The following is a 25,946-nucleotide window of genomic DNA, read 5'->3' as shown; positions in this document are numbered from 1 at the left end:
AAAAAAAAAATTTAAACAGAAGAAGAAAAAATAATGTGTGCGTGTTTCAATTCTCCCCAAAATTTATGGCTAAGATGGGGAAGATGGCTATTTTCCAACATCTCCACAAATCCCTTTAAGGATAAAGATTTTTCTCATACAGCAATACCATTCTCAGGCCATGAGAAGTACTTTTTTCTTTTTTAAACTTTGAAAAACCATTTTTCCCACTAAATACAAGCTCCCTAAGGCTAGATCCTCATTTGCCTTGTTCACTCTTGTATCCTCCTATAAGAATACAAACTTGATAAATACTGTATTTATTAAATCCTAAATGCTAAAGTATCTTTTAAAAAAGTTAAATTGTTGGCCAGGCGCGGTGGCTCAAGCCTGTAATCCCAGCACTTTGGGAGGCCGAGATGGGCGGATCACGAGGTCAGGAGATCAAGACCATCCTGGCAAACACGGTGAAACCCCGTCTCTACTAAAAACATACAAAAAAAACTAGCCGGGCGAGGTGGCGGGCGCCTGTAGTCCCAGCTGCTTGGGAGGCTGAGGCAGGAGAATGGCGTAAACCCGGGAGGCGGAGCTTGCAGTGAGCTGAGATCCAGCCACAGCACTCCAGCCTGGGCGACAGAGCGAGACTCCGTCTCAACAAAAAAAATAATAATAATAATAAAAAATAAAAAAGTTAAATTGTCCTTTTCAAAGCACACAAAATAAAGGTGTACTGGCTGCTCACCAACAGCTATGGAAAAAGGCTGTCAGAACTCAACCCAGTTCTCTGTTCTACCCTGCCCAGATAACATTCTCCCTGCTTCAGAACTCACAATGCTCATTGTGCACTTTCAGCTACTGATAGCCAACCGTCAAGGACACAACCAAAAAGTTGGAGCTCCTGCAGCTATGTGGTCTGTCTTCCCCTAATAGATCTCAGGTTATTTGAGCTCTAAATCTAAAAACAAAATTCTAAAATTTAATTTTTCACCATGAAAATCACCTATTTTCCTAACCAACAAAGATTGTACTTGAAGAAGTCTTTCTGGCTAAACAATGAGAAAAGACTCAAGCAAATAAATGAGACTTCAATTAACTTCAACACTGACTACCGTGTCAGTCACAGACTTTAAGTATGACTGAGAATGTTCAAGGGATGTAAGTTAACATCAGGCAAAACCCTCCAAAGAAGTTACCATGCTTTCCCTCTTGCATTCTCCAGATGGCCTGTATTTTTATATTATGTGCCATACAGAACCCCTATTTCAGATTTTTATTTCATGTGTGTATCTGAGTTGCTTTAACGCATTTACAACTTGCAAAATACTATGACTAGAATGTGACACTAGGAAAGCTTAAACCAAATCAACTGATTGTATTATGCTTCAATCAGACTTTTACTTTACAATACATCTTAGATATTCTGGCTATGATTACACTGGTCTAGCCTAGCTGGTTTTCTCACTGCCTGTGTTTTTGTGCTTTTCTTTCTTTTGAGGGGAGTTGAGGGGTGCACACCTATTTCCCCTATACGAAGAAATGTGTTCACAGAAGGGAAATGGTCTACAGAGTGAATAAATGGAAAAGACCAGAGTGAGAACTTCACTGAACAGGAGAGATTAAATCTGGGGACAGGCCAGATTACAGGCGTGGTAGCTCACGCCTGTCATCCCAGCACTTCGGGAAGCTGAGGCAGGTAGACTGCTCAAGTCCAGGAGTTCAAGACTGGCCTGAGCAACACAACGACACCCAGTCTCCACTAAAAATACAAAAATTAGTTGGGCGTGGTGGCGCATGCGTCTGTAGTCCCAGCTATTCGGGAGGCTGATGTGGGAGGATCACTTGAGCCCAGGGGACAGGGGTTGCAGTGAGCTGAGATCGAATCACTGTACTCCAGCCTGGGTTGCAGAGTGAGACTGTCTCAAAACTAATAATAATAAAATGAAATAAATCTGGGGATAAGTATTCTGGTCATTAGAGAGGCAAACACCATTGTAAGACAAGCATAACTCTTTAATCAGGTTTCACCATGGCCTAAAATGATGAAGCACTCAAGACCAACTTTATATGCTCTGATTTCAGACTCACAGTGCAACTTTCTGATTATTAAATGCTTCCTTAAGTGCCTCAACTCCCAAGTACTTCCATATAAGGAATAGTGTCCTGTAGAATGCAGACACAGGTAATTCAGGAGAAAAGCATATCCCCTCCTTGTGAATTACAATACTAAAGTATTATTATAACTTACAAATCAGTGTGTTTGATTGGTCTCAATCACCCCTAAGAGATGAACTACTAAAATGGAATTTCTGGATCTTCAAGGCTAAAGAATAGGCTGTGGAACGTATGATCACATTGAGATACCACCCCACCCTGTCTAGGCAGCCAGCTGGCATCCCTCTAAGAGGACTTAAGTTCAATTCTCCCTAAATTGTCACAGTAATTACAGGAATCTTTTATGCTTAATTATCCATAACCAGAATTCACAAGAACTGAGATCTAAAAAGCAAAATGCCTGTAAATGCAAACATGCCTACTAACAATTCAACAGCACTGAGATGCATAAAAAGCAGACTGGGCGCAGTGGCTCAGGCCTGTAATCCCAGCACTCTGGGAGGTCGAGGAGGGCAGATTGCTTGAGCCCAGGAGTTCAAGACCAGTCTAGGCAACACAGTAAGACCCTGACTCTTAAAAAAACTTTATATATATATATATATATGTGTGTGTGTGTGTATATATGCACGAAAAGCAATAAAGGCCAGTAAACAATGATAGCTAAACAAAGCAAACATCTGACACTAATGAAATTTTTAAAAATTTCACTCTCCCAACCGTAATCTTATTAGCAAAACCATACTAAAGTACTCTCAATTCAAGAAGTATCTTCAAATTCTCAAAACAAAAATTTGGCTTAAAAACATCACCCAAAGGGTATAATTAATGTTGAAGGAGGTTATCTGATGTAAATATAGATGCCTTTTTAACTTCTATATATAGTCTGCTATCTTTCAAGTAATGAGCATGTAAAACTTGGAATAAAACTTGCTTTGAAAAAAATCAAACAAATTAACAAAAACGTATAAATAAAGCAACTGTAAACTTTTGAAGTTAGTAAGGTGTCCTTCATTCCAGAAAAATGTATCTAAGGGTACTCTTCCCTAGGATGACAAGCAGAAACATTAGAAAGTTACTTAATATAGCCAGGTGGGGTGGCTCACCCCTGTAATCCCAGCACTTTGGGAGGCTGAGGCAGGCAGATCACGAGGTCAGGAGTTCAAGACCAGGCTGACCAGCCTGGTGAAACCCCATCTCTACTAAAGATACAAAAATTAGCCAGGCGTGGTGGCGCGCGCCTGTGACCCCAGTTACTCAGGAGGCTGAGGCCGGAGAATCACTTGAACCCGAGAGGCAGGGGTTACAGTGAGCTGAGATCGTGCCACTGCACTCCAGCGTGGGCGACAGAGCAAGAATCCATCTCAAAAAAAAAAAAAAAAAACCAGTTACTTAATATAGTACTAAGATGACAAATTTTCCCTAGCATATCCTTCATGAATCCAAGTTCTATTAACTCTGGATATACAAGGAGAGTGGGGGAGTTGTCCACAGAAAATTAAAGATGGTATAATATTTACTTTTAATTAATGTATCTGATATTAACTAGTTAGAAATGGAGGATAAACAGTCCCATTGACAATAGTATAAAAATAAAATACATAGGAATAAATTTAGTAAGAAAGGTATAGGAACTATATGAAAAAAATATAAAATCTATAAAACATCTGTTGAAAGACCTAAAACAAACTTGAACAAATAGATACACACAAATTATCATCAAAAACTGTTAAGGCCGGGTGCGGTGGTTCACGCCAGTAATCCCAATACTTTAGAGGCCAAGGTGGAAGGATCACTTGAGGCCATGAGTTAGAAACCAGCCTGGGCAACACACTGAGACCATGTCTACAAGAAAATAAAATAAACAAATTTTTTTTGAGACGGAGTCTCGCTCTGTCCCACTGGCTGGAATGCAGTGGCGCGATCTCAGTTCACTGCACTGCCTCCCAGATTCAAGCAATTCTCCTGCCTTAGCCTCCCAGTGGCGCATGCCGCCACGCTCACCTAGTTTTTCTGTATTTTAAGTAAACACAGGGTTTCACCGTGTTAGCCAGGATGATCTCAATCTCCTAACCTTGTGATCCGCCAGCTTCGGCCTCCCAAAGTGCTGGGATTTAGAGGCGTGAGCCACTGCAACCAGCTGGAATGGACTCTTCTAAGACAGTTTCAGAAACCAAAGAGGAAAAGCGGAATATATATATAATTACCTGAAAATGTCTGTGAAACAAATAAGGTTAAAAGATAAATGAGGGCAGGTACAGTGGCTCCCGCCTGTAATCCCAGCACTTTGGAAGACCAAGGCGGGCAGATCACTTGAGGTCAGGAGTTTGAGACCAGCCTGGTCAACATGGCAAAACTCCATCTCTACTAAAAGTACAAAAATTAGCCAGGTATGGTGGCGAGCGCCTGTAATCTTAGCTACCCAGAAGGCTGAGGCAGGAGAATCGCTTGAACCCAGGAGGCGGAGGTTGCAGTGAGCTGAGATCACACCACTCCAGCCTGGGCAACAAGGGCAAAACTCCGTCTCCCAGAAAAAAAAAAAAAAAGGATAAATGAAAGACAAGAAAAATACACATGCCATATAAAAAGAATTAATATTCCACAAATGCTCCTACAGGAAGAAAAAAAAAAAAAGAAAGAAAAATGAACCAACGACATGAGCAGACAATTCTAAATAAAGGAAATCCAGTGGCCATTACACATACCAAATAAGGCTAGCCCCAGTAACAGGGAAGTTAAAATTAAGACAAACTGCATGACCCATTTATCATCTAGCAGACTAGTAAAAATTAAACTATGTATTTACGCCCAGTGGTTTGATGATATGAAGAAGCTACTTGGGATGAAAATTATGGTAACCTATTTAGAGAGTAATCTAGAAATAAAAATATTTAAAATATATTTCTCTGTTAACCCAGAATTCCTACTTTGGAGATGCTACAGAAATAAAAGCATCAGCAAATAAGGTGGCATGTACAAGGATATTTATTGTAGCACTTTGTTAAGTGGCAAAAATCTAGAAATGATCTAAATGTTCACAGGAAAATAACAATAAATTATGGTACATCCATGCTACAAGACACAATAGGACTATTTAAAAGAACAAGATAGAATTATATTTACTGTGGGCTGAGTGCAGTGGCTCACATCTGTAATCTCAGCACTTCGGGAGGCCATGGCAGGCAGACTGCTCAAGTCCAGGAGTTCGAGACCAGCCTGAGCAATACAGCAATATCTCATCTCCTCTTAAAAAAAATAATAGGCCGGGTGCGGCAGCTTATGCCCATAATACTAGCACTTTGGGAGGCCGAGGCAGGCGGATTATGAGGCTAACATGGTGAAACCCCGTCTCCACTAAAAGTACAAAAAATTAGCCAGGCGTGGTGGCAGGTGCCTGTAGTCCCAGCTACTCGGGAGGCTGATGCAGGAGAACGGCGCGAACCTGGGAGGCAGAGTATGCAGTGAGCCGAGATCATGCCACTGCACTCCAGCCTGGGCAACAGAGCGAAGTTCCATCTTAAAACAACAACAGCAACAATAATAATAATAATAATAATAATAATAATAATAAAGAATTATAGTGGCTGGGTGCGGTAGTTCACGCCTATAATCCCAACACTTTGGGAGGCCGATGCAGGCAGACTGGTCGAGCCCAGGAGTTTAAGACCAGCCTGAGCAACACAGCAAAATCTCATCTCTTATTTTAAAAAATAATAATAAAGATTATATTGGCCAGGCGCAGTGGCTCACGCCTGTAATCTCAGCACTTTGGAAGGCCGAGGCAGGCGGATCATGTGAGGTCAGGAGTTCAAGACCAGCCTGACCAACATGGACAAACCATGTCTCTACTAAAAATACAAAATTAGCGGGGCATGGTGGCACATGACTATAATCCCAACTACTAGGGAGGCTGAGGCAGTAGAATCACTTGAACCTGGGAGGCGGAGGTTGCAGTGAGCTGAGATCACACCATTGCACTCCAGCCTGGGCAACAAGAGCAAAACTCCGTCTCAAAAAAAACCAAAACAAAAAAGAATTATATTGGCCGGGCGTGATGGCTCATGCCTGTAATCCCAGCACTTTGGGAGACCAAAGCAGGCAGATCACTTGAGGTCAGGAGTTTGAGACCAGCCTGGCCAACATGGCAAAACCTCATCTCTACTAAAAATACAAAAACTATCTGGGTGTGGTGGCAGGTGCTTGTAATCCCAGTTACTCTGAAGGCTGAAGCAGGAGAATCGCTAAACCCAGGAGGTGGAGGTTGCCTCCACCTAGGCGACAGGGTAAGACTCTGTCTCAAAAAACAAAACAAAACAAGAAAAAGAATTATATTTACTGACCATGACATGTTTAAAAAAAAAAAAAAAGCGTGTTATAGAGTAATATAAATAATAGGATCTCTCCTTAGTAAAAACAAAAAAATTCTACATATGTACATTTACATGAGTATATACAGTACTTAACTAAGCACTGAAATATTGAAGCATATTCATTGATAATCTGTTAAAATTTTGGGTAATTACGACTGTCATAGAATAGATGATGTAACACTATAGGGTAAACATCCCTAATCCAAAATCTGAAATGCTCCAAAACCTGACATTTTTTTATTTTTGACATGATGCTTGAAGAAATGCTCTTCAAGGCCGGGCACGGTGGCTCACACCTGTAATCGCAGCACTTTGGGAGGCCAAGGCAGGCGGATCACGAGGTCAGGAGATAGCGACCATCCTGGCTAACACAGTGAAACCCCGTCTCTACTGAAAATACAAAAAATTAGCCAGGCGTGGTGGCGGGCACCTGTAGTGCCAGCTACTCAGGAGGCTGAGGCAGGAGCATGGCATGAACCCGGGAGGCGGAGCTTGCAGTGAGCCGAGATCACGCCACGGCACTCCAGCCTGGGCAACAGGGTGAGACTCCGTCTCAAAAAAAAAAAAAAAAAAAAAAAAAAGAAATGCTCTTCAAGTGTTCCAGATTTTGGATTTTAGGATTAGGGATGTACAACTGGTGTAATGCAAATATTCCAAAATCCAAAAAATTCCAAAATATGAAACACTTCTGGTCTCAAGCATTTCAGATAAGGGATACTCAATGTGCATTTGGTTGAAAGAGCTAACTTATATAAATGATTATACAGTTGTACAACACAAAGCAAAAGGAGGTCCATTAGCGTTTTTACAGCTCAAGTTAGTGAACCTATTTAACTAAACCTCACTGTTGAGAAATTGTTCACTCATAAAAAGAAGAAAAAGAAGTGTTTTTTACTTTTTTTTTTTTTTTTGAGATAGTCTATCTCTGTCACCCATGCTGGAGTGCAATGGCACAGTCCTAGCTCACTGCAGCCCTGAACTCCCGGGTTCAAGTGATCCTCCTGCCTCAGCCTCCCAAGCAGCTAAGGCTACTGGCAAAGACACCACATCCAGCTACTTTAAAAAATTTGGGGCCAGGCACGGTGGCTCATGCCTGTAATCCCGGCATTTTGGGACGCTAAGGAGGGTGGATCACCCGAGGTCAGGAGTTCAAGACCAGCCTGGCCAATATTGTGAAAACCCCATCTCTACTAAAAGTACAAAAATTAACTGGGCATGGTGGCGGGCACCTGTAATACTAGCTACTTCAGAGGCTGAGGCAGGAGAATCGCTTGAACCCAGGAAGCGGAGGTTGAGGTGAGCCGAGATCGCACCACTGCACTCCAGCCTGGGTGACCGAGGGAGATTCTGTCTCAAGAAAAAAAAAAAAATTTGTAGAGCCAGGGTTCCACTGTGTTTCCCAGGCTGGTTTTGAACTCCTGTCCTCATGTGATCCTTCCGACTTGGCCTCCCAAAGTGCTGGGATTACAGACATGAGACACCAGGCCTGGCCAGTGAAGTTTATTTTTAGGTTTAGAAAACGTGTAACATCTTTACATATCTTTGAAATATTTAAAATATTTCAGCCAGGTTCAGGGGCTCATGCCTATAATCCCAGCACTTTGCAAGGCTGAAGCAAGTGAATCACCTGAGGTCAGGAGTTCGAGACCAGCCTAGCCAACGTGACAAAACCCCGTCTCTACTAAAAATACAAAAATTAGCCAGGTGTGGTGGCAGATGCCTGCAGTCCCAGCTACTAGGGAGGCTGAGGCATGAGAATTGCAGGAATCCGGGAGGTGGTGGCTGTAGTAAGCCAAGATGGCACCACTGCACTCCAGCCTGGGTGACAGAGTGAGACCCTGTCTCAAAAAAGTAAATAAAAAATAAGATGTTTTTAATTATTTATAAGTTACAAAAATCACATGTATTTTTTCCTCATCTTTTAAAAAACTGCCTTCTTCCTTCTAAACCTACTTAATTTCTTGCCAACAACATTTATAATTTACTAATCAAATTTCTCCAATGGTCTGAGTAGGCTTTTTTTAAAAGTAAAATTTCCGAGTACCTAGTGAAAAAAAGCATTTTTCATTTCAATCATCTCATCCTAAACCTTGCCCTTTTATGCTAAAGTGTTAATGCTGACTCAACACATTTGTCAAGTATGTTTTTTTTCTCCCACTTCTGGACCCTTCAAACTTTAACCAGTTTCTTCAGCAACCAAAACTCATGCCATATTAAGTGTATTGTGTTACTTTGTCAGTGAAGAAAAAACTTCACATGTATCTTTAAAGTAAAAATGACACCGCACTCACACCTGTAATCCCAGCACTTTGGGAGGCCAAGGCTGGTGGATCACTTGAGCCCAGGAATTCGAGATCAGCCTGGCCGACAGAGTGAGACTCGTCTCTACTAAAAACACAAAAATTAGCCAGGCATGGTGGCGCATACCTGTAGTCCCAACTACTTGGGAAGCTGAGGCAGGAGAATTGCTTGAACCCGGGGGCAGAGGTTGCAGTGAGCGGGGATCGCTCCAGTGCAGCACTCCAGCCTGCGCAACAGAGGGGGACTCCGTCTCAAAAAAAAAAAAGACAACTCTTTTTTTCTCTTTTCTCTTTCTTGACCTCATTGAAATAAAATTTTCTATACAAAAAGGCAACTGGAAAAATGCTACTACACTTAGACAAAGATTTTTTTTTTTTTTTTTTTTTTTTTTGGAGCCGGAGTCTTGCTCCGTCCCCAGGCTGGAGTGCAGTGGCACGATCTTAGCTCACTGCAACCTCCACTTCCCGGGTTCAAGTGATTCTCCTGCCTCAGGCTCCCGAGTAGCTGGGACTATAGGCATGCACCATCATGCTCAGCTAATTTTTGTATTTTTTAGTAGAGATGGGGTTTCACCATGATGGCCAGGATGGTCTCCATCTCCTGACCTCATGATCCACCCACCTCGGCCTCCCAAAGTGCTGGGATTACAGGCGTGAGCCACCCGGCCAACAAAGATAATTTCAAAACCTGTAAGCCAAGAAATACAAAAGATTATATAAACCTATAGGCTATCTTAATTTTTTTTTCTTTTTTTTTTTTTTTGAGACAGAGCCTCCATCTGTCACCCAGGCTGGAGTGCAGTGGCACGATCTTAGCTCACTGCAACCTCCACCTCCCAGTTCAAGCAATCCTCCTGCCTCAGCCTCCCACGTAGCTGGGAATGCAGATGCACACCACCATGCCTGGCTAACTTTTTTATTTTTAGTCGAGATGGGATTTCATCATGTTGACTAGGCTGGTATCAAACTCCTGACCTCAAGTGATCCGCCTGCCTCGGCCTCCCAAAGTGCTGGGATTACAGGCATGAGCCACTGCACCAGCCTACTCTCTTAAGTTTAAAATTGCTTGTGGGCAAGGCATGGTGGCTCACACCTTTAATACCAGCACTTTGTGAGGCAGAGGTGGGAGGACCTCCTGAGCCCAGGAATTCGAAACCAGCCTGGAGAATGTGGCGAAACCCCGTCTATACAAAAAAATAATAATAAATCCAGCGGCACATGCCTACAGACCCAGCTACTTAGGAGGCTGAAGTGAGAGGATCACTTGAACCTGGGAGGAGGTCGAGGCTGCAGTGAGCTGAGATTGTACCACTGCACTCCAGCCTGGGTGAAACAGTGAGAACCCATCTCAATCAATAAATCAATAAAAATAAAATTGCTTGTTAGTTATAAGCTGAGAGGAGTTGGAAAAAAAATTGTTTGCTACTTTCAACACTATTCTGCATTAGAAACTGAGTAAAAGCAACAGAGAATAAAGAAAGCCAAAATCAAGAACTGAAAACAGACTGGGCACAGCGGCTCCCACCTATAATCCCAGCACTTTGGGAAGCCAAGGTGGGTGCATCACTTGAGGTCAGGAGTTCGAGACCAGCCTAGCCAACATGGTGAAACCCCACCTCCACTAAAAATACAAAAATCAGCTGGGCATGGTGGCGTACGCTTGTAACCCCAGCTACTTGGGAGGCTGAAGCAGCAGAAATCACTGGAATCCAGGAGGTGGAGGTTGCACAGTGAGCCGAGATCCAGCCACTGTACTCCAGGCTGGGAGACAGAGCAAGACTTTGTCTCAAAAAACAAAACAAAACAACAAGAACTGAAAACAATTCATGAAGCAAGGATAGACTAAATTACAAGCACTTAAAATAGTATTTTTTAATTTTCTGAAGCTCTAAGTAAGAGTTTTAAAGTTTTGATAGCAATTAAGTCCTGCTATATACACAAAATTTTAAAATCCTCATCAAATGCAAATAAGGGGATTAAGCATTGTGGAAAATATGTTTTGGTATGTAGGTTGCCAATTCAACTTTTTAAATTAAAAATAATCTCTTGGAAAATACTCATTCAATTTTTTAAATTTGTATAAATTAAAGAGTTTTGGCCAGGTGAGGTGGCTCACACCTGTAATCCCAGCACTTTGTTTGGGAGGCCAAGGCAAGAGGATTGCTTGAGCCCAGCCTGCACAACATGACAAAATACTATCAATACAAAAAATACAAAAATTAGCCCTGCGTGGTGGAACACGCCTGTAGTCCCAGCTATGTGGAGAGCTGAGGCAGGAGGATTGCTTGAGCCCAGGAGGTCCAGGCTGCAGTGAGCAGAGACCACTGCACTCCAGCCTGGGCAACAGAGTGAGACCCTGTTCAAACAATAAAAATAATAAAAAATAAAAGTTTTTATAAATCATAAAGAAGTTGGTTTTGGTTTGCATACCACTGATTTTTTTTTTTTTTTTTTTTTTGAGACAGAGTCTTGCTTTTTATCCCGGGCTGGAGTGCAGTGGCCGGATCTCAGCTCACTGCAAGCTCCGCCTCCCGGGTTTACGCCATTCTCCTGCCTCAGCCTCCGGAGTAGCTGGGACTACAGGCGCCCGCCACCTCGCCCGGCTAGTTTTTTGTATTTTTAGTAGAGACGGGGTTTCACGGTGTTAGCCAGGATGGTCTCGATCTCCTGACCTCGTGATCTGCCCGTCTCGGCCTCCCAAAGTGCTGGGATTACAGGCTTGAGCCACCGCGCCCGGCCTACATACCACTGATTTTTAAAACTCCTTTTTAAAATAAACACTGGGGTGAAATATCACCAAGGCATTCCTGGCAATTTCTGTACTTTATAGTTTCACTCTAAAATCTGCCCTCAAATCTAGAACTGCTAACAATGACAGAGGTCAGACCAAAGAATAAGCAACTGCTCCCAAAAGAAACAGAGGTTTCCTAAACACAAAGCAGATATTCAAATATGCACTGATCAATGGTGCACTAAACAACACTTTGCTAGGAATTTGTTAAGGCAAAAGGACCCTTCCCCCAGTGAATGCAAACTATCTAAGAATGAATTTTTAAAAGTTTAGTATTTTAAAATATTTTGGTAGAGACAGAGTCTCACTATGTTGCCCAGGCTGGCCTCTAACTCCTGGGCTCAAGGGATCCACCTTCCACTTCCCAAAGTGTTGGGATTACAAACATGAGCCACAGAGCACCCGCCTGAATGACATTTAAATACCAACATATTAAAGCATGAAAAACACTGAGTTAACTAACATCTATGTGATAGCTCTGCTAACACCTTACTTGAAAAGTCTAAGTCAGAAATGGCACATTTCAGTAGTAACTCCAAGGGCATACTTAGTAAATGAGCGATCATTACATAGGTGTTCAGTGTTTGACAGTTCCTTTAAACCAAAAGAGAAAATTACATAGCTTCAGGGTAATACAGAACTCACATATCTAATAGTAACTAACATGTTTTTGAAAAATCTCCTTAAAACAAGTAACAAGATCACTGAGTATTTACACTGAAAATACTGTTTTCTCCTGAGACATCATATGACCTATACAGGAATTTATCTACAATCTCATTTCAATAACCTGATAAGAATAATGCATCTATATATGTGGCTTAGCAGTATTAAAAAGCTTGACTCAGTTCAAGTTATAAATTTAAATTTCATCCACTAGACTGTGATCTCAAATAAGTTAACTTCTCTTTTGCAGATGTAAAAACCCAGGCTGAGATGAAATAAGGGTGATTCAATCACACTCGCCTAACTTGAAACGTAGGAAATATATCAGTGAATTACTGTGAAATACTTTTTATTCGCCAGGCACCGTGGCTCATGCCTGTAATCCTAGCACTTTGGGAAGCCAAGGTGGGCGGATTGCCTGAGCTCAGGAGTTCGAGATCAGCCTGGGCAACACGGTGAAACCCATCTCTACTAAAATACAACAACAACAAAAAATTAGCCGGGCGTGGCAGCGTGCACCTGTAGTCCCAGCTACTTGGGAGGTTGAGGCAGGAGAATTGCTTGAATCCAGGAGGCGTAGGTTGCAGTGAGTCGAAGGTTGCAGTGAGCCGAGACCGTGCCACTGCACTCCAGCCTGGAGACAGAGCCAGACTCCGTCTCAAAAAATAATAATAGGCCGGGCACGGTGGCTCAAGCCTGTAATCCCAGCACTTTGGGAGGCCGAGGCGGGTGGATCACGAGGTCAGGAGATCGAGACCATCCTGGCTAACATGGTGAAACCCCGTCTCTACTAAAAATACAAAAAACTAGCCGGGCGTGGTGGCGGGCGCCTGTAGTCTCAGCTACTTGGGAGGCTGAGGCGGGAGAATGGCGTGAACCCGGGAGGCGGAGCTTGCAGTGAGCCGAGATCACGCCACTGCACTCCAGCCTGGGAGACACAGCGAGACTCCGTCTCAAAAAAAAAAAAAAAAAAAAAAAAACAATAATAATAATAATAATAAAAATAAAAATTAAAACAAAGAAATACTTTTCATTCAAGCATGCTAGACTGCAAACATGCTTTTAGAATAAAAGTGACTAGATTACTAGTACTTAGAGGGTTCATATTTTTCAAACTTGAAAGTTAGGCTGTATGACAACTTAGGTATTTGACAAGTATTCTAGGGAAGGGTGGAAGTGAATATTTAAAATTCAACTATCCCCAGAAAAAACCAATACATGAAGTCATTACAAGTATTTTTTAGAATCAGTCAGCAAAGATCATTACTGTACAAACACCTCAAAGTTAAGGTCACTAAGAAAGCACTAACTCCTCTCCTCGGTTAACGAATCACTGTAAAGCAGCCCAACTCTCCTTTCTACCTACCTCAGATTAATATTTTTCTCCATGGACAGATTTCCATGCTCAGGGATATGTAATAGTGGAGGATAAAAAAAAAAAAAAACACCACACAAGTGTCAGTGAGTACCAAAAAGCTAAGTGTTCAGCACAGGGAGGGAATCCACAAATGAGAAAACATTTGACAACTCCCGCCTCCCAAAAGCCATTTAATCTGCCTCATAAACATTACTGCTGAAGCACACTCTGAGCGAGTGTTTCGATGGATCTCCTACACCAAGTCTCCTAACCGGGAAACAATCAACTGAATCGTCCCGACTCTTTCAGGCAATCAGGAAGCCCGGGAGAATTATTAGACGCTGACGTCCGCAGGCCCAGGAGCTGAGAAAAGGGTAAACAGTACACTCGCAGGTAGGCTGAAAAAAACAAAACAACAACAAACACACACACACACGCGCGCGCGGAAAATTGGGAAAGAAGTTGGTTGGAAGGTTAGAGAGAGGCGAGGCCGATGTCTGGTTCCGAGAGGACGGCACTGCAGGGGCAGGCAGCGATTAACTGGGCATTTGGAAATGCTGAGAGTTATCTGAGAGACCTGACACGGGTACAAGACACAAGAACGCTGGTACGTGGCTCAGAGAAGACACGCGGGGGTGGGGCCCGCCGCGCTAAACCCCAGGCTCCCTGAATGAGCCCTCAAAGATCGCAGCCTGAGAAAGTCAAAGATTCAAGGAGGCCCGTACCCGCGGGGCAACGCCACTACCCGGAACACCGCTGCGCGCGGAACCTCCCGGTCCGAGGCCTCGGGGTCGGCCCTCCAGAAGTCGGAGCAGCCCCTGGGGCTCCCGGCCCCTCCTGGCCCAGCCTCTCTGTCCTCTCTTCTCAACACCCACAGCCTGGGACCGGACCCCTGAAACCGAAAGGAAGCTTCCGGTCGAGCGCCCGCGCCAGCGGCGGGGCAAAAGCAGCAATATGCTCTAAGTGCCGCCAGTGACACTCACCGGCCCGAAACCTCGAATGAAACCAGCAGCTCCGGGGGCGGCGGCAGCAGTGGCAGCAGGAACCGAACATCCAAAATGGCGGCTCCCTCGGCCTCACCACTGCTACTGCAGGCGGAGGGATCCTAAGGAAGAAGAGAGTTTTTAACTAACTTCACACACTATTGAGGAAACTTGGCTCCCTGGCCTCCTCGTCTAGTCGCTTCCGTGTCCCTGCACTGCAACTTCTCGTGCCTCTCCTCTCGGATTAACCAAGAACTCGGACCCTGCCGAGGACTATTTGCCAAGGAGGAGGCGACTGCTTCTGGCAGAGCGACGCAAAGCGTAGCAAGGGTCAGGGCTGTCACTGATGACGCGAGACGCTGCTGCCGAGTCACCGCTGCGAAGAGTCTGAGCGAGAAAGATCCGGCCGACCCCAGAGCGGACAGACATTGGTTCCGCTTGGCGGGAGGCGGGGGAGGGGCTGGGCTACCAGGAAGCGGTGGGGCCACCTGGAGGAGGCGGAGCTAGGTCAGGTAGTCCAGGAAGTGGGAGCAGGCTAGGCAGGTGGGGGCGGAGAAGATAGCAGGGATGAAATGGTGTTCATCCACGGGCATCCCAAACTCTTTGCTGTCTCCTGTAAGATTTTTGCTTTCTTTTTAACTGAAGGAGCATGCTCCAGGTGGTATTCTATGGTTTTATGGTGTCTTTGCAACATATTTTACGAAGAGTTAAGAGGATGACTCACAAGAATGGATTCCACGCCCAGTACCGCAGTTCATGCACAGCTCAAGTCACTTAAACTCCAGGGATTCAGTTTCCTCGTATGTAGAAAGAAGACTTGGACTCATGTTAGCTGAAACCCTTACGGAATGGGCTTTCGGTCTATGACTCCATGAATTAATGACCAGGGCCAAAGAAAGTCTAACCAGACAGTTCCTAACCTGATAAATAATTACTAACATATGACGCGAGTCTTTTCCGTGTGAACGTAAAGGGGGCCTGATACCTTGGCCTGTTTAAAGTAAAGGTGACCTACCTAGACCAAAATCCTTCCGCTAGATTGGCAACAAAGTACAATACAACACAGCACCAGGCTGGGTGCCAAACAGAACAGAACCAACTGCACAATTTTTTTTTTTTTTTTTTTTTTTTTAGACAGTCTCGCTCTGTTGCCCAGGCTGGAGTGCAGGGGCGGCATCCCGGCTCACTGCAACCTTTGCCTCCCGGGGTCAAGCAATTTCTCGTGCTTCAGCCTCCCAAGTAGCTGGGATTACAGGCTCCCACCACCGCAGCCGGCTAATATTTGCATTTTTAATAAAGAGAGCGTTTCGCTATGTTGGCCAGGCTGGTCTTGAACTCCTGACCTCAGGTGATCCGCCTGCCTCGGGCTCCCAAAGTGTGGAGATGACAGGTGTGAGCCACCAGCCTGCCCAGAACTAACCACAAATCTTGAGTTTAGGACCTGGGTGTCATAGAGAGAAGGTTGCACCTTTTTCCTTAGTCATTTTCATGCACGGATTCAAAATACTTTACAAAAATCGCTCCAAGTAGGCCGGCGCAATGGCTCGCGCCTGTAATCCCAGCACTTTGGGAGGCTGAGGCGGGCGGATCTCCCAAGGTCGGAAGTTCGAGACCAGCCTGGCCAACATGGTGAAACTCCGTCTCTACTAAAAATACAAAATTAGCCAGGCATGGTGGTGGGCACCTGTAAACCCAGCTACTTGGAAGGCTGAGGCAGGAGAGTCGCTTGAACCCCGGAGGCAGGGGTTGCAGTTAGCCAAGCCTGGGCGACAGAGTGAGACCCTGTCTCAAAAACACACGAAAAAAATTGAACCAAGCAGGCCCATCTGTACAATTTTGTCCCTGAACTACGGGGGCATGCCAAGTGGCTGGAAAGAAATGAGGCCATGGGTGCGATAATAATTATCATTTTTATTATTAAATATTGATATCACATTGTTCATGAGGCACTTTCATGTGTGTAATCTAATCTGACCCTCTGGACAACCTCCTGAGTCAGGCTAGTCAAACGTAAGTAACTTAGCTTTACAAATAAGGAGAAACAGGCTCCAAGAAACTGACTTGGCTAAAAGACACATCCTCTCCCCTCTTCCCCTGGGGTTCTGTTAAAGAGTGCCTTTTTTTTTTTTTTTTTTTTTTTTGAGGCGGAGTCTCACTCTGTCGCCCAGGCTGGAGTGCAGTGGCCGGATCTTGGCTCGCTACAAGCTCCGCCTCCCGGGTTCCCGCCATTTTCCTGCCTGAGCCTCCCGAATAGCTGAGACTACAGGTCCCCGCTACCGTGCCCGACTATTTTTTGTATTTTTAGTAGAGATGGGGTTTCACCGTGTTAGCCAAGGTGGTCTCGATCTCCTGACCTCATGATCCACCCACCTCGGCCTCCCAAAGTGCTGGGATTACACGCGTAAGGCACCGTGCCCGGCCTTTTTTTTTTTTTTTTTTTTTTTGAGACAGAGTTTCCTCTTGTTGCCCAAGCTGGAGTGTAATGATGTGATCTGGGCTCACTGTAGCCTCCGCCTCCTGGGTTCAAGCGATTGTCCTGCCTCAGCCTTCCAAGTAGCTGGGACTACACAGGTATGCGCCACCATGCCCAGATAATTTTTTGTATTTTTAGTAGAAATGAGGTTTCACCATGTTAGCCAGGCTGGTCTCGAACTCCTGACCTCGGGTGATTCGCCCACCTCGGCCTCCCAAAGTGCTGGGATTGCAGGCATGAGCCACCGCGCCAGGTCAGAGTGCCATTTTATAAATTAGCATAGGGTACCACCAACTTCCACCACCCCTACCTACCCACCCACCTACACACACACCTACACTCTCAGGGTGGAGTAAGCCACCAACGAGTGGTTTAAAGAACAGAATGTTTACGGAATTCAGATCCTCTGCCACGCTGCTACTGTACGGTGCAACCCTGGACTACAAGGCTAGTAAATAGTGGAACGAAGCCAAAACACAATTTCCTCTGAGGTATGTAGGGAACACAGGCCAAACTTAGTTTGGGGTTTCCACATAAGAAGTTTGCAGGTTGCAAAGTAGAGTTAGCTAAAGTATTCCGTTTGGAACACCACAAAAATTGCTTAGAGGTCAAATTTAAATGTGCATCATTGTGAACCACAAAAGAAAAATTAAGCCAGCTACCTAAGGAAGAAAGAGCTTTTTTGCTACCATGCCAAGTGCAGAGCATTAAAGAGTTTTAAACATTAAAAAATAAACTCTTTTTCAGTATTTTTTTTACTTACATTTCCCTTTTTTTGTTGTTGTTTTTGTTTTTGAGGTGGAGTCTTGCTCTGTCGCCAGGCTGGAGTGCAGTGACGCGATCTCAGCTCACTGCAACCTCCACCTCCTGGGTTCAAGTGATTCTCGCGTATTTTTTTGTATTTTGTGTTTTCAGTAGAGACAGGGTTTCACCATGTTGGCCAGGCTGGTCTTGATCTCTTGACCTCATGACCTACGCACCTCAGCCTCCCATAGTGCTGGGATTACAGGCGTGAGCCACCATGCCCAGCCCATTTATCTTAGTACCAAACCCTTCTTCCATGCAACTAAAATTAAAAGCAATTGCCCCGGCTGGGCACAGTGACTCACACCTGTAATCCTAGCACTTTGGGAGGCCAAGGTGGGAGGATCACTTGATCCCAGGAGTTTGAGAACAGCCCAGGCCAACATAGTGAGACCCCATCTTTTATTTATTTATTTATTTTACTTTTATTTTTGAGACAGAATTTCACTCTTCTCGCCCAAGCTGGAGTGCAATGGCGCAATCTCGGCTCACTGTAGCCTCAGCCTCCCGGGTTCAAGCGATTCTCCTGCCTCAGCCTCCCGAGTAGCTGGGATTACAGGCATGCGCCACCACACCGTGCTAATTTTGTATTTTTTAGCAGAGACAGGGTTTCTCCATGTTGGTCAGGCTGCTCTCGAACTCCTGGCCTCAGGTGATCCACCTGCCTCCGCCTCCCAAGGACTGAGATTACAGGCATGAGCTACCACACCCTACCTCTTCATCTTTTAAATGAATGAATAAAATAAATAAATAAAAGCAATTGCCCCAGTATGTAGCATAGTCACATTATCTTGGGATCTTTGGTTTCCACAGCTAGCGATTTAAGTCTAGGAAGGCTTACTCCCGGTCTTCTCAAACATAACCCCTAATTCCAGATAAATAAATTACAGCTCATCAATAAAAGGGAATACTATGTTACCAGGAAAATGAAAACTTTATTATTATAGTATGGCAGACTTTATTTTTTTTATTTTTTTTTATTTTTTTTTGAGACGGAGTCTCGCTCTGTCGCCCAGGCTGGAGTGCAGTGGCGCGATCTCGGCTCACTGCAAGCTCCGCCTCCCGGGTTCACGCCATTCTCCTGCCTCAGCCTCCCGAGTAGCTGGGACTACAGGCGCCCACAACCGCGCCCGGCTAATTTTTTGTATTTTTTTAGTAGAGACGGGGTTTCACCGTGGTCTCGATCTCCTGACCTTGTGATCCGCCCGCCTCGGCCTCCCAAAGTGCTGGGATTACAGGCGTGAGCCACCGCGCCCGGCCATGGCAGACTTTAAAAAGAAATGTTCAGGCCGGGCGCGGTGGCTCAAGCCTGTAATCCCAGCACTTTGGGAGGCCGAGACGGGCGGATCACAAGGTCAGGAGATCGAGACCATCCTGGCTAACATGGTGAAACCCCGTCTCTACTAAAAATACAAAAAAAAAACTAGCCGGGCGAGGTGGCGGACGCCTGTAGTCCCAGCTACTTGGGAGGCTGAGGCAGGAGAATGGCGTAAACCCGGGAGGCGGAGCTTGCAGTGAGCTGAGATCCGGCCACTGCACTCCAGCCTGGGCGACAGAGCGAGACTCCGTCTCAAAAAAAAATAAAAATAAAAAATAAATAAAAATAAAAAGAAATGTTCTAAAACAATGTTATAAAATGAGCTTGCAAAAGTGTATATTGAGCCACCTCAGGCTCCTGAGTAGCTGGGACTACAGGTGCATACCAACATGCCCACCTAATTTGTTTAAATTTTTTTTTTTGTATTTCTTTTCTGTAGAGACGGGGTTTTGCTATGTTACCAAAGCTGGTCTGGAATTCTTGGGCTCAAGTGATCCTCCCACCTCACCCTCCCCAAGTGCTGGAATTACAGGCATGAGCCACTGTGCTTGGCCAAATATTATTATTTTTATGGTTTTGTTTACTATTGAGAACTGCTTCAATTTAACAAGAATAGGCCAGGCACAGTGGCTTACACATGTAATCCCATCGTGATTACTTTGGGAGACCAAGGCTGGCAGATCACCTGAGGTCAGGAGTTCAATACCAGCCTTCCCAACATGGCAAAACCCCATCTCTATTAAAAACACAAAAATTAGCCAGGTGTGGTGGCGCGCACCTGTAATCCCAGCTACTCGGGAGGCTAGGGCAGGAAAATCACTTGAAAATCACAGAGGTCCCAGTGAACCGAGATCACACCACTGCACTGCAGCCTAGGCAACAGAACGAGACTCCATCTCTAAAATAAATGAATAGCACTAATAACAACAATTTAACAAAGAGCAACAACAAAAAATAAAACTGAAGAAACACTGGCTAGGAGTCAGACCACTTAGATGCCAGTCTTGGCTGGGTTTGATTCACTTTTTGCCCAGAGCAAGGTGTTAAACATCTCTAAGCCTGTTTACTCAGCTTGCCAATATTTATTTATGTCTTGCCTGTTCCAAAATGGATTTAGAGTGGCTTGTTATCCAGAAGGGATCAGCTACATGAAAGCACTTTGAAAAGCCTAAATCATCATAAGAATGTAAATATTGAAATTTTTGTGCCGCCTCATAATTCACTAAAGCATTTACTGACTGCCCTTTATAAATAACAGTAGTACAGTATGTCTTACATTTACAAAAGTATTTTCAGGCTGGGCACAGTGGCTCATGCCTGTAATCCCAGCACTTTGGGAGGCCAAGGTGGGTGCATCACTTCAGGTCAGGAGTTCGAGACAAGCCTGACCAACATGGTGAAACCTCATCTCTACTAAAAATACAAAAATTAGCCAGGTGTGGTGGCATGCACCTGTAATCCCAGCTACTCGGGAGGCTGAGGCAGGAGAATCACTTGAACCCGGGAGGCAGAGGTTGCAGTGAACCAGAGTCGCACCACTGCCCTCCAGCCTGGGCAACAGAGTAAGACTCTGTCTCAAAAAAAAGAAAATAAAAGAGTATTTTCATATACATCCATTCATTTGCTCCTCATACACCATGAATTTGTAAACCACACAGGCATTATAGCACAGTAGTTAAGAGTGTAAGTTACTGGGGCTAGACTACCTGGGCTTAAAACCCTGCTCTTCCTTTCTTTACTATGTGACCTGCAACAAGTTACTTAACATCTCTGAACACTTCTGAACCCAGTGCTCCCATCTGAAAAATGAGGCTTATACTAGCATTGGCATCTTAGGGGTGGCATGATAATTAAATGAGCTGACACACTTAAAGCACTTTAAAAAGTGACTGTCGGCCGGGCGCAGTGGCTCAAGCCTGTAATCCCAGCACTTTGGGAGGCCGAGGCGGGTGGATCACGAGGTCAGGAGATCGAGACCATCCTGGCTAACACGGTGAAATCCCGTCTCTACTAAAAAAAAAATACAAAAAACTAGCCGGGCAAGGTGGCGGGCGCCTGTAGTCCCAGCTACTCGGGAGGCTGAGGCAGGAGAATGGCGTGAACCTGGGAGGCGGAGCTTGCAATGAGCCGAGATCCGGCCACTGCCCTCCAGCCTGGGCGGCAGAGCGAGACTCCGTCTCCAAAAAAAAAAAAAAAAAAAAGAAAAGTGACTGTCACATAGTAAGGACACAATAAATATTAGATTACTTAGGATAAATATTATTATCCTTAATTTAGAGATAAGAAAACAGAGGCTACCTGTAATCTCAGCACTATGGGAGGCCAAGGCAGGAGGATCACTTGAGCCCAGGAGTTTGAGACCAGCCTGGGTAACATAGTGAGAACCTGTCTCTACAAAAAAAGAAAAAGAAAAAAAATTTAATTAGGCCAGGCACGGTGGCTCACACTTGTAATCCCAGCACTTTGGGAGGCCAAGGCAGGTGGATCACCTGAGGTCAAGAGTTTGAGACCAGCCTGGCTGACATGGTGAAACCTCGTCTCTACTAAAAATACAAACATTAGCCGGGCGTGATGGCATGCACTTGTAATCCCAGCTAGTCAGGAGGCTGAGGCAGAAGAATTGCTTGAACCCGTGAGACAGAGGTTGCAGTGAGCCAAGATTGCGCCACTGCACTCCATCCTAGGCGATAGAGTGAGACTCTTGTCTCAAAAAAAAAAAAAAGAAAAGAAAAAAAATTTAATTAGTTGGACATCGTGGCATGTGCCTGTAGTCCCAGCTACTCTGGAGGCTAAGGCAGGATTTTTTGACACCAGAAGGTAAGACTGCAGTGAGCCATGATTGCACCACTGCACTCCAGTCTGAGTGACAGAACGGCACTCTGTCTCAAAAAATATATATAAAAAAAAAAGAGAGGCTGGGCGTGGTGGCTCACGCCTGTAATCCCAGCACTTTGGGAGGCCGAGACGCGCGGATCACGAGGTCGGGAGATCGAGACCATCCTGACTAACACGGTGAAACCCCGTCTCTACTACAAAATACAAAAAACTAGCAGGGCGAGGTGGCGGGCGCCTGTAGTCCCAGCTACTCAGGAGGCTGAGGCAGGAGAATGACATGAACCTGGGTGGTGGAGCTTGCAGTGAGCTGAGATCTGGCCACTGCACTCCAGCCTGGGTGACAGAGCGAGACTCCGTCTCAAAAAAAAAAAAAAAAGAGAGAGAGAGAAAGAAAAGGAGAAGGGGAGGGGGGGAGGGGGGAAAGGAGGAGAGGAGAGGAGAGATTAAATGATCAGTCACACCTTCATGTAGTAGAGACCAGATTCAAATCTAGTGCTTCCAACTCTGGATTCGTCTTCTAACCCATACAGTAATCATTCAAACAGGCTACCTGATTATTTCTCCTATGCCACGCTGTCCTGGGTGCACCAGAATCTTGTAATAGACCTAACAAAAGAGACTGCCCCTACCCTCCAGATAATTACAATCTCATTGAGGAAAACAAGATTTTTTTTTAAATCCACAAATATAAAATAAGCCAGTGATATCATTCAGCAGATAAGTCCTAGTTCAGAAAGAGAAGAAAACGGAGAGGTCACTGAAGTCCTAGTTCAGAAGGAGCAGAAAAAGGAGAGGTCGCTGGGAGCCAGAGCAGTGAAAGAAGGCTTTTGGAATACAAGGTATCTGGTGGAATCTGGGGTACTAGAGGGGAACTGTCTTGTTTGGGCTTAGGGATGCAGTGAGTTTCTTTCTTTTTTTTTTTTTTTTTTTTTTGAGACAGGGTCTCGCTCTGTCGGCCAGGCTGGAGTGCAGCGGCACAGTCTTGGCTCACTGCAACCTCCGCCTCCTGGAATCAAACAATTCTCCTTCCTCAGCCTCCTGAGTAGCTAGGACTACAGGGGTGTACCACTGCGCTCAGCTAATTTTTGTATTTTTAGTAGAGACGGGTTTCATCATGTTGGCCAGGCTGATCTCAAACTCCTGACCTCGTGATCCGCTTGCCTCAGCCTCCCAAAATGCTAGGATTACAGACTTGAGCCACTGCGTCCGAAACAGTGAGTTTCTTAAATTCTTCGGTCAGTATCAGCAGTTGAAGCCCATATGACCTTTAGAGCAGATGGGGAAAGCTCTGAAGAAATGCGGTCAGCATCTTTCACAAGGAACCCTTCCTGCCTCTCCACGTGCCAGAGATCTCAACCGAGAAAGGAGAGTGAAGAGGGGCACAGCCGTGTAAGAAATACAGTGACGTGAGTCAAAGAGGCGGCTCCACTGGCCTGTTTTGTTATCCTTTGAGTCACACGAATCTATAAATAAGACTGAAAGTCAGAGAGAAATTAGCCTGTCTGCTGTTTATGTAATATTTTCACAAAAAGCATTTTCACAATTCTTTTAAAGTACAGTCCCTAATCACAATGTATGCTGGCCTGAGACAAGAGTTTAGGAATTCATCTTTCACCTATGACAAAAGCCAGAAAGGATGTAAAATTTAAAATTCAAGCAGCCAACTCCACACACTCTTTGACCTTTTACCAAGAGCGTTAGGAACTCTGCTATAGGTAAAACAGTAAAGACCAAAGCTCAGGGGACATTAGCTTCTGCCAAGCTGCTTCTTTGTTTCAGAAATTTTTTTCAAAAGAGGCAGCCCTAGGCCAGGCATGGTGGTTCACGTCTGTAATTCCAGCACTTTGGGAAGCCAAGGCAGGTGGATCACCTGAGGTCAGGAGTTCGAGACCAGCCTGGCCCACATGGTGAAACCCTGTCTCTTCTAAAAATACAAAAATTAGCCAGGCATGGTGGCAGGCAGCAGTAATCCCAGCTACTCCAGAGGCTGAGCCAGGAGAATTACCTGAACCCGGGAGGTGGAGGTTGCAGTGATCCGAGACTGTATCACTGCACTCCAGCCTGGGCAACAGAGTGAGACTCCATCTTAGAGAGAAAAAAAAAAAAAAAGGCAGCCCAGAGTGCCACCTGAGATGCTTTATGTCACAATATTTTCTTTTTTGTAGAGTAGTTTTTCTTGACTTGTAAATTATTCAGTATTATTTTGGCACCTTTGGAGGGAAAAACTTTACCAGGTATGAGACTGCAATCAACTTAAATTGCAGATTGAGGAAATGGTGCCATTCTCCCGTGAGGAATGACAAAACTAAGGTCACTAGAAGAGAATGCACCATCTAGAAACAAAGCAGGATTTCTGATCCGTTGTCTTCTACTCAAGTAATTTTATTTCCTTAATATGGACACCACTGAGCCAGGAGCAGTGGCTCATACATGTAGTGCCAGCTACTCAGGAGGATGAGGCAGGAAAAACGCTTGAACCCAGAAGTTTGAGACTAGCTAGGACAGCACAGTGAGACCTCATCTCGAAAATATGTATAAATATGGGCACCATCATTTGTCTAGAAAAATCTATAGTAAATTGTTTTTGTTTTCCTTTAATTGCATAGTTTTAAACTTGTTCTTCCAAAATCAGTTCTATCAGTTGCTTTAAAATTAGCCTGGGACGTCCAAGAAGTGTTAAGACATCTGCAGTAACTGGGGCAGCCAGTCCCTAGTGCCCAGCTCAGGGAACAACAAACTCCTTCGCCAAGCCGTCCACACATGCCAGCTGATGGTCCAGGACCCAAGTAGGTGCCAAGAGTGAGGTGTCTTACTTCTGAGGAGAGGCAAGCAGTTTGCTATGCAAGTGGGTCCCTGGCCTGGACCTAAAGATCTCTCTAACTCCATATTCTTTAAATAAACTTGTCTTTTATGAGGAGTAGAAAATCTTAGAATGAAGCTTTCAAGACGAAACTGATGTTTTTTGTTTGTTTGTTTGTTTTGAGATGGAGTCTCGCTCTGTCGCCAGGCTGGAGTGCAGAGCAGTGGTGCAATTTCGGCTCACTGCAACCTCCGCCTCCGGGGTTCAAGCTGTTCTCCTGTCTCAGCCTCCTGAGTAGCTGGGATTACAGGTGTGCGCCACCACACCTGTCTAATTTTTTTGTATTTTTAGTAGAGACGGGGGTTTCACCATGTTGGTCAGGCTGGTCTCCAACTCCTGTCCTCGTGATCCACCCGCCTCGGCCTCCCAAAATGCTGGGATTACAGGCATGACCCACCGCGCCTGACCCCAAATCGAGTTTTTAAAGAGTCATTGGTTTATAGGTATCACCTTCTCATATGCAAAAGGAGGAATGTATACTCCTGGGATACATAAAAGAGAATTCTGAATTAAAAATTTTGGCCGGGCGCGGTGGCTCAAGCCTGTAATCCCAGCACTTTGGGAGGCCGAGACGGGCGGATCACGAGGTCGGGAGATTGAAACCATCCTGGCGAACATGGTGAAACCCCGTCTCTACTAAAGAAATACAAAAAACTAGCCGGGCGAGGTGGCGGGCGCCTGTAGTCCCAGCTACTCTGGAGGCTGAGGCCGGAGAATGGCGTGAACCCGGGAGGCGGAGCTTGCAGTGAGCTGAGATCCGGCCACTGCACTCCAGCCTGGGCGACAGAGCGAGACTCCGTCTCAAAAAAAAAATAAAAAAATAAAAAAAAATTAAAATTTTGCATAACCAATAATTACATCTAAAAATTAATTTGGCTTTTGGGTATGAGCCTAAAATGAATCTTAAAAATAAAGTATATTGAAAAGAAAAATGGGGCCGGGCGCGGTGGCTCATGCTTGTAATCCCAGCACTTTGGGAGGCCGAGGCAGATAGATCACGAGGTCAGGAGATCGACACCATCCTGGCTAACACGGTGAAACCCCGTCTCTACTAAAAAATACATAAAATTAGCTGGGCGTGGTGGCAGGCGGCTGTAGTCC

The 25,946-nt window shown here is 44.9% G+C and overlaps 1 protein-coding gene across 1 annotated transcript in view; it reads right to left on the bottom strand.

The window, feature by feature from the left end:
- The window catches only part of LOC105491316 (adaptor related protein complex 1 subunit gamma 1), a 91,062-nt gene extending 76,113 nt beyond the window's left edge, over positions 1-14,949 (bottom strand). Inside the window, exon 1 of the mRNA XM_011757612.3 lies at positions 14,556-14,949. The gene's annotated coding sequence lies outside the window, so the exon portion shown is untranslated. The remainder of the gene's footprint in view (positions 1-14,555) is intronic.
- Between the last annotated feature and the right edge of the window lie 10,997 nt (positions 14,950-25,946).

The sequence above is a fragment of the Macaca nemestrina genome, chromosome 18 (genome assembly GCF_043159975.1).
Source record: "Macaca nemestrina isolate mMacNem1 chromosome 18, mMacNem.hap1, whole genome shotgun sequence".
Lineage (NCBI taxonomy): Eukaryota > Metazoa > Chordata > Mammalia > Primates > Cercopithecidae > Macaca > Macaca nemestrina.
Note: the sequence above shows the minus strand (reverse complement) of the source record. Positions and strands in the feature narration are given on the sequence as shown.